The following is an 8385-nucleotide window of genomic DNA, read 5'->3' on the forward strand; positions in this document are numbered from 1 at the left end:
GATGGTGATGGCCTGAACTAAGGCACTGACTCTAGGGCCACATGGGGGGTGGAGGAGGGATTGAACAAATTCAGTTTTGGAAGAGAACTGAAAGACTATCCCAGATGAATGGACATTTTATTTTTTACGATTTTAATTATTTATTCATGAGAGATGCACAGAGAGAGGGGCAAAGACACAGGTAGAGGGAGAAGCAGGCTCCCTGCAGGGAGCCCAATGCGGGACTCGATCCCAGGACCCCGGGATCATGCCCTGAGCCAACCAGGCACTCCCTATATGGACATTTTAAGTGTGCCCAGTGCTTGCATGCAAAACCAATGCATGAATGTTACAGGTCAAGTGCACAGAAGTTTTAAAGTCCATTAATGTTTCAAGGTCACAAATGTCATGTTTTCACTCAGTGAGATAATGGGTCTGAAAGTGTTTATAAACAGCGTCTCCGACGTTAGGAAACTTCTTCAGAATTGCACTTGGGGTTTACATGGTGGGAACGGAAGTATACATGGTGTTCCAGGGGGGAGCCAGTGAGAAAAATACCAGAAGAAAATGTTGTAGTTCCAATGTAAGAGGTGTTCATTTATGAATGAAGGAGTACCCGTGTGTGTGTATACGCAGCTTGAATAACAATGCGCAGAGGTGTATTACCACGGCACACTGGGTGACAATTATAAGCATGCTATAACTGGAAGAGAGGACAATTTCCACTTTTGACTCTTTGATCGTTTTTAGCTAAACTGATCACTACTCACTTACTGAGTACTAACTGTTGGTTAAATGAGTCATTCTTTAATTGCACTAATGAGTAAGTCTACTTCCCATCATAAGTCTTAGGTAATGCATGACCCAAATCTCTTTGGTGGGCCTCCAGCAGCTCTAAAATTAGTGAGTAAATCTTCCAAAGTTACATTCTTGCCAGCCTTTGTCTTTTTTGCACAACCTGATTCAAATTTTCAATTGGGCAGGTTCCAAGTTGTGTGTTAGTCTGGGAGGGTGTTTACTGGCCCCACGAGGTTGCCTAATTTGTCTTAAGTTCTGTGCATCACACATTATGTTTCCTTAATTCTTAAAAAAAAAAAAAAGACCCAAATCTACTTTATTTTTTTTCTTCACAGACACACACACACACAATAAAACAAGAATTGTGAAAGAATCATAGAATTAGACTGTTTTCTTAAAAAATATTTATGTTAAAATGTAAATATTTAAATTCAATTGCAAATACTAATTAAATTTCAAGGAGGTCTTTAAAATATAGGTGCTTACTAAGAATAATAAAGGAGAAGGGAGACACCAGGGCAAGAGGAAGCCACTTGGGCTCCTTCTGTCCCTCATGCTAGAGGCTGGTACTTGAAGGGAAGGACAATGTAGCTGCCCAGTCAGTAGTGTGATTTGCATCTGGCAACTAGAGCCTAAAAAAAAAAAAAAAAAAAAAAAAAAAAGAACCAAGGGCTTTTTATTTGTTCACTAGAATATTTAATTGTTAAAAAAGTTATGGAGGACAAGACAATGGGAATCCAAACCATAATGTAAAACTTTTATTTGTCGGATTCTTAAAATGTTGTATATTCCAATTCTCTGGGTGTTTTTGTTTTCAGGAATCATGTCATAGAATAAAAGGAGTCATGTGCTGAGGCTTTCATGTAATCACGGAAGTCAAAAAAAGTTGTCATTCGTTTGGATTACATTTTCCTTTACACGAAACTTTAGGTTCTTTGACCTAAACATATGATAAATGACGCTGAGGCATATGTGTTAAGCAGAGGCTATCCCAAAACATCTTGGTAAAAAAATATTTCCGTACCTAATGTTGGCATTGTAATCATTTTGTCTTTAAAGAAGAGCATCTGCTCGGGACACACAACTATTTCCATGGGGAGCAAAGTTAATAAGAGTAAACACTTTACCTTGTAGGCTTTCTTAAATTTCAACAAGTTTATGATTTTGTATCATATCAAAGCATCAAAATGCCTGCACACCCTTGTGAGGAAAGGGTCCTATTCTTTCTACGTGCACTAAAATACTCCCATTATTTGGAAGTTGGCGGATTGTCTTCAAAAAGTTTTTCTGGCTGAAAAAACATGGTGGGATAACACATTGCATAATTACATTCCAAGTTTGCATTAATAAAGTATTCCACTTGTAAGTTTTACAACTCGAAGTAGCACTGTGGTTGTCATATATCACAGTACACACAATCTGATTGTTACGGAGTAGACATCTGCCAGAAACATTTCAGTTTAGCATGATGAATTTACCTTAGCCCTGTCAAGAATCACATTACAATGCCACAGTATTGCTTTGAATATATGTTGAAAAACAGAAATAAATGTATTGAGGTAGGGTTTCAAATCCCCTCAGAATCATGTCATTACTGTACCGTGGCTAGGCCCGTGTGAGCTCAGGTTACTCCGTGGGGGATTTGCCAACAGTGCATGTCACTCCCTCAATCAGAGCCGCTCAAGAAAAGTTACTGTTGACTGCGAGTGATACAAGGAGTTTAGCAGCATCACAGCAATGATTCAAACATCCTCGATTCATTAAAAAAACAACATAAGAATATTTAAAACATAATCGCATTTCAACATACTAATACGGGAAGGTGCTGCTCTGTGTCCCCTTCCCTGCTTCGTGGTAAACTACTCTGCAAGATTTAACTAAACTCGAATAGAAGCCCCGTAATACTAGCCATCATTTTTTTAAATACTGGAATTTGCACACTCCTCGTACGGGAAGTACGAGATAGGTAGGTAGGTGGACAGCAGCAGAGGCCAACAACTGGCAGATTATTCCAAAACCATTCAAGAACTATGGATAAGTTCACGTCCAGTGTCTTTGGGAGCCAAGGTGGACCGTAGTCTCCACTACAGCCTGCTTCACAAATGCCAGGCACAATGTTACTCGAATGTCTCGAAAGGCTTATGAATTCTGCTGAGAATTTGCTGCACACTTTGGAACGATTTTATGGCGTAGACATGACCACATGATAGGCTTCGTGTCCGTAGGAACTTTTAAAGCCCAAGATGCAGAATAAAGACTACTGCCTTAATAATACCAAAGGGCCACATCCGCGTAGGCAAGATTGTGTGCAAGGTTCACACTTTAACTACCATAAAATTTAGCTGCCGCTTTCATTTGAGAAATGTGGCAGATAAAAGCAGTTTCAATATTGCACCATTCCATTAATGTGGATGTAGCACAGATATATTAAATTTTTTCCTCTCAACACCATGCTCTAAGAAAAGTAAAGTATTATGTTTGCATGATACTGATTTGACATGTAGTCTGAGAAATATATGAAATGTTGTATTTTTAAAGGACTTGGTTTCTGAGAAGTCATATTTGAGAGAGTGTGGAATCAATTCTCAGGGATAGTTTATGGTCTAGGAAGTCTTACCAGCTAATGGGAGAAACTGGTGTGACTGGTGTGTGTGTTTTATTTATTTATATATATATATATATACATATTTATATAATATATGTTTATATATTAAATATTTATTAATATATTAATATATTTAATATTTATAATATTTATATTTATAAGTGTATATAAATATATAAATATAATATAAATTTTTATATAATATATATAATATCTGACAGTGAAATATTAATAACATATTGAACTTCTTCAAGGGAGAATAAAAATCATACAATCTCTACGTTTATAGTTGCAATGCATCAATAGTATTTACCTAGTCCAGAAATGGTGTTTATATCATTTTTTAGTTTTCCTTTTCTATCTTCTGATGGCTTTCAATTCAGCTAGAAATACAAGTTTCTATCACAATCAGGTAAGCCAAGTGTAAACAAAAAATAAGTATAAAAAGACGCCAGGAAAGAATGAATTGTGTGTGTGTCCTTGTTTGATAAAACCACTTATATATCCTGGAAGAATGTCCAAAACAACTGATTTGAAGAAGGTTTCCTTATCTATATCTTTATCTCCAAAGGTATATCTAGACCAAGACCTAGATACATAATGCAGATAGGAGAGGGAGAAACCTCTAAGAGGAGAAACCTGTAGCAAAATAGCCCAGATAAACAGATGATAGAGAGAGAGGACAGATATAGACAATTATACTCTACTAAGAAAAATATCAGGAGACTATTGGCAGTATAGCCAAAAAAAAAAAAAGATTCATAAGACTACCAAATTGTGGCACAATATTCTATGTCTACAAGACAGTGAAAAAGAACACTGCGCTCATAGGGAAAAAAAGTCCTTTTATTAGAACTGTGGGAAATCCTTTTTCATAGAAATTCAGAAACTTCGGCCATCATAACAGGCCTGGTGCCCCTCCAACATATCTTCTATATTAAAAAAAAAAATCAAAAAACATTTTCTCATCTTTTCTACTTGCCTGCTATTGTTTAGCGAGGAGAATTAACACTATAAATCAAATCTATCCCTCTGAAGTTACTTGCATGGGGAAGCATGTCAAGTGTTTTATTTTTGAGAGTTTCAGAGTCTTCGGCAGCCAGATACCACTGCTCCTGGGGCTCCCTTTCTGGCTTTCAGGTCAGGTAAGATAGAAAACACTCAGAAACCGATGCCCCACATTCTCGGAGACAGAAGCCTGGAGCATTGAGATTCTCAAAAGGCAAATCCCAGCATGTAAAATATTTTCAAAATAGAGATTATTTAAGTCGCTTCGCATCATTTTGTACCTTAGATGCCTTTCTGTACACGACAATGTAAAGAATCATTTGTAACATTAATCTGGAGAGTACAGCAATCGGTATAAATAACAGGACTCGGGAAACTGAGCATGAATAACCTGTGGGATTTTTTTTTTTAATCTAGAGTAAATCCCTGAACCTGAACATCCGTATCATCCGTAGCCCTCCGCCCTCTGCATTCTCACTGCACACATTCTTCTTCCCACAAGTCTGGCTTTCCCTGTCCAACGCCAACCCCACTGCCATCATCACTCTTCCCCTCCTTCCCCCCACTGCCCACTGATACCCCCCCCCCACCACCAGCCCATCATCCTCTCCTCCCTGTGCTTTCCTTCAACAACTGACTCCCTTGATGTCCTCAGGGCTATTCCGTTAGGTCTGGCACTTTCTCAAGGCACCTGGGAAGACCAGATAAATCCGACTTGGCTCCTGCATTTCTGAAGCTCACGGCAGATGGAGGGAAACCAAGATGGGAACAAGAGATGGAAACACATCTTCAGAAGACACAGAAATGTGAAAATTGTATGGGATTGCACAAGACGGAGGCGTGGCAGGAACCAGAATTATGTCAACGTATGATCTTGAGCCAGTTCTTGAAAGGTGACTTCAGGTTTCCCAAGACAACAAGGAGAGGAGGGGGTCCGCCCAGCTAAAGGAGCAGCCTCCCCAAATACACAAAGCTCTGAAGATCAGGGCACATCCTGATACTGGAGAACATTCATTGAAGTCAAAAAAAAAAGAAAAGGCCACTTAGGAGGATGGACAGGGTGACAGATGAGACTGAGAACAGAAGCTGTGGTCAAGGTGAGTTTTGGTGCCAGGCCACATAATTCAAAATTTCATTCTACACACTGTACCTTAAGGCAAGATGATGGTTTCAGATTTATGTTTCAGAGAATGAATGACACTGGGAAGGCCAGAGACAGGAGGGAGGATGTGAAACCAGATGGGAAGCTGTGGTTTGGAGAGGTCCATGATCGTCCCTACCGACGCTTCCAAGTCTACGGCTGTGGGGTGAAAGCGTGGGGCGACATCCAGATGTCCTGACCATCAGACACATGGCTCTTAGTGATAGGACAGGACAGTGGGGAGGAAGGCAGAGTCAGGGATGACACTGGAGTCCTTACCTTGAAGAACCGCCCTACGGGATGTCACTAACTAATATGAGGAACTTGTGGTGAAGGGAATGTGCTCAGAATGAGGGCTCCATATGCAGAAAATAAGTTAAAATGTGCAGGTGGCCTGACGCGCAGGATGGAACCTCCAAGGGGAGGTCAGGACTAGGAAAGGAAATTTGAGAGTTGTTTCAGGCTGGATAGAGTTGCCCTGAAAGCAACGTCTGAAGCAAGAACTTGTATCTAGTTTATCTGGGAGGTGGTCCCAAGAGCAGGACTAAGGGATCAGGGACAGGGAAGCAAGTGGAAAAGAAGAGCTCATTTCAAGGTGTTACTGAGGCTGTTGAGATGGGCACGGGGGCTCAATCCGGCCAGTACCAGCTGAGATGGGCACAGGATGCCTCCCAGGAATGTGCACCGAAAGGACGAGAGGCAGGGATATTAGTCTACAAACTCCTACTGCATTGGCCTACATCGCCCCTGCCAGTGTCAGCACCGTCCAAGCTGTACTCGCCCTGGCTGGTCCAGCTCCCACAAAGTCTACACTAGAAATCCTGGTGCAGAGAGCCAGTAGGGGGTCCCTAGATGCCAAATTTGGTGAGCATGAAATAGGTAGAAGTCCACAGGGAATTATCTGCCCAATTCACGTGTGCAAACAGCGGTGGCACTTAGAGGATGTGAGTCAGGGTACCAGATGTGTTTGCTATAAAAGGTAAACCACAAATAGGTGCCAGTTGAAGCCACTCCACCTGAGGAGATCACTTGAATAAACATGTAGACTGGTATCTCCTGACATGGTCAGATTATAGCATAAACCCGTAAAAAAATATGCAATATGTTTGTATTTATTCCTATACGCTCTTGGCTGAGAAATGAGTCCAGAGCCTTCATCACACCTTCAAAGTGCTGCTTGATCCAGAAAAGTTTAAGAGCCAAATCTGGAGCAAGAATGGAAGTGCAAGAAAAGAAACTTCAGAAAAACAATATTTAAGAATCTGAGAGGAGAAGATGGGGAAAGAAGTCCAGGCTTTGGAATCAGAAAAGCTTGAGTTTGATCTTGGCTCCGTTTGAATTTGAGCAGATTATTGCATTCTTTGTGCCTCATGATGCTCCTCTGTAAAACACATAGAGGTGGTAACACAGGGGTATTGTGAGTATTAAATGGGAAATGTGGGCCAGGCACCTAGAATTAAGTAAATGCTCATTAAACGATGAGTTATCAGAAAAGTGGAAAAATGCCTGGAAGAAACTATGTAACAGAACTCAAGGGTAAAATTACAAAAAAAAAAAAAAGAAGCAAATGAGAGTTTTAATTAGGCAGACACAGAAAAGAAGGTTGAAAGGGTTCACTGCATTTTTTGATGATTTGTCAACAACCATCAAAATCTAAGGGTTGGGTAGAGAAGGTCAGGAGAGCAGCGCCTTGAGGAGGGAAGAACGCAGTGGCCAGAGCAGACTCCTACTCCCGCAAATCAGGGATTTCACCCAGGAGCAAGCCTGTCAAACAATTTTAAGGATACCCTGAACCAAGCAGCACAGATGAAACAGGTCTGGAGCTTCCACACACTTCCCAGGTTTCTCCGCCCACATTCGACACGCCATCCTGGCCCGTGGAGTCTCCAAGTAAGGTTTTATGGGGTTACCTGACAAGTCAGGAACACTGAAGTTATGAAACATCTACATTTTATACTCAAGAGTTCTAGAACTTATGGAACATTTTCTAAGGAGTTAATTAAGCCTTATGCATCCATATATTCTGAGTTTATCTACCACAGTCAATCTCTCGCCAGAGACTTCCTACTAGAAGAGTTGTATAGAGAAGGTCTTTTTCACCTACCAAATATCATTAATCTGTATATATGTAAGTCCGGTTGGCAAGATGAGATCAGTTCACTTCTTTTCTCCCAGTGGTGCCTCCTCACCCCCCACCCCCAGGGAGAATGAGTGGATCATGAGCCAACCACTTCAATACGCTCTCCTTGGTATCCTAGTCTTTGTCTAGCCCACCTCTAACCAGGTACTGAGCCTCCTTCTCTTCCAATAGAACAGTAATCATTTTTTTATTATTTTGTATGTATCCTTCCAGAACTTTCTTTAAATATTTCTATACTCATCCACGTATGTTGGGCTCAAATACGTGTGAGTGGTAGTGTAGATACTCATAATACATTGTACATTATTACTTTATTACATTATTACTTTGGTGAGTTTTTTCCTCGGTATGTCTTGGTGATCTTTCCATATCATGGAGATTTCAACTTTTTAACGATTTCAGCAGCTCTGAAGGTCTGAGATTTTACTCTATTTGCAAGTTGAAAGCGAGCCTGCCACAGCTTCGTGGGTGCTGGCAGATGACATGAGATTCCCGGGTTAGTGACAAAGAAGTTCTATACTAACAGCAGCGGCAGTATCAGGGGTGTCCGCACTTAGACCAGCGCCCTGAGCTCCAGTTCCCACAGGGTCACACAAAGGAGGATGGGCAACACCCGCGTCCACAGTGAAGTGACCGACGCTTAGAGAACCCGAATCGTCGTTCCCTGGCCATCAGCAGAGCAGCTTTACTTTGGCCCTAGAGGAAGATACTGTA

The sequence above is a fragment of the Nyctereutes procyonoides genome, unplaced genomic scaffold, assembly GCF_905146905.1.
Source record: "Nyctereutes procyonoides isolate TBG_1078 unplaced genomic scaffold, NYPRO_anot_genome, whole genome shotgun sequence".
NCBI lineage: Eukaryota > Metazoa > Chordata > Mammalia > Carnivora > Canidae > Nyctereutes > Nyctereutes procyonoides.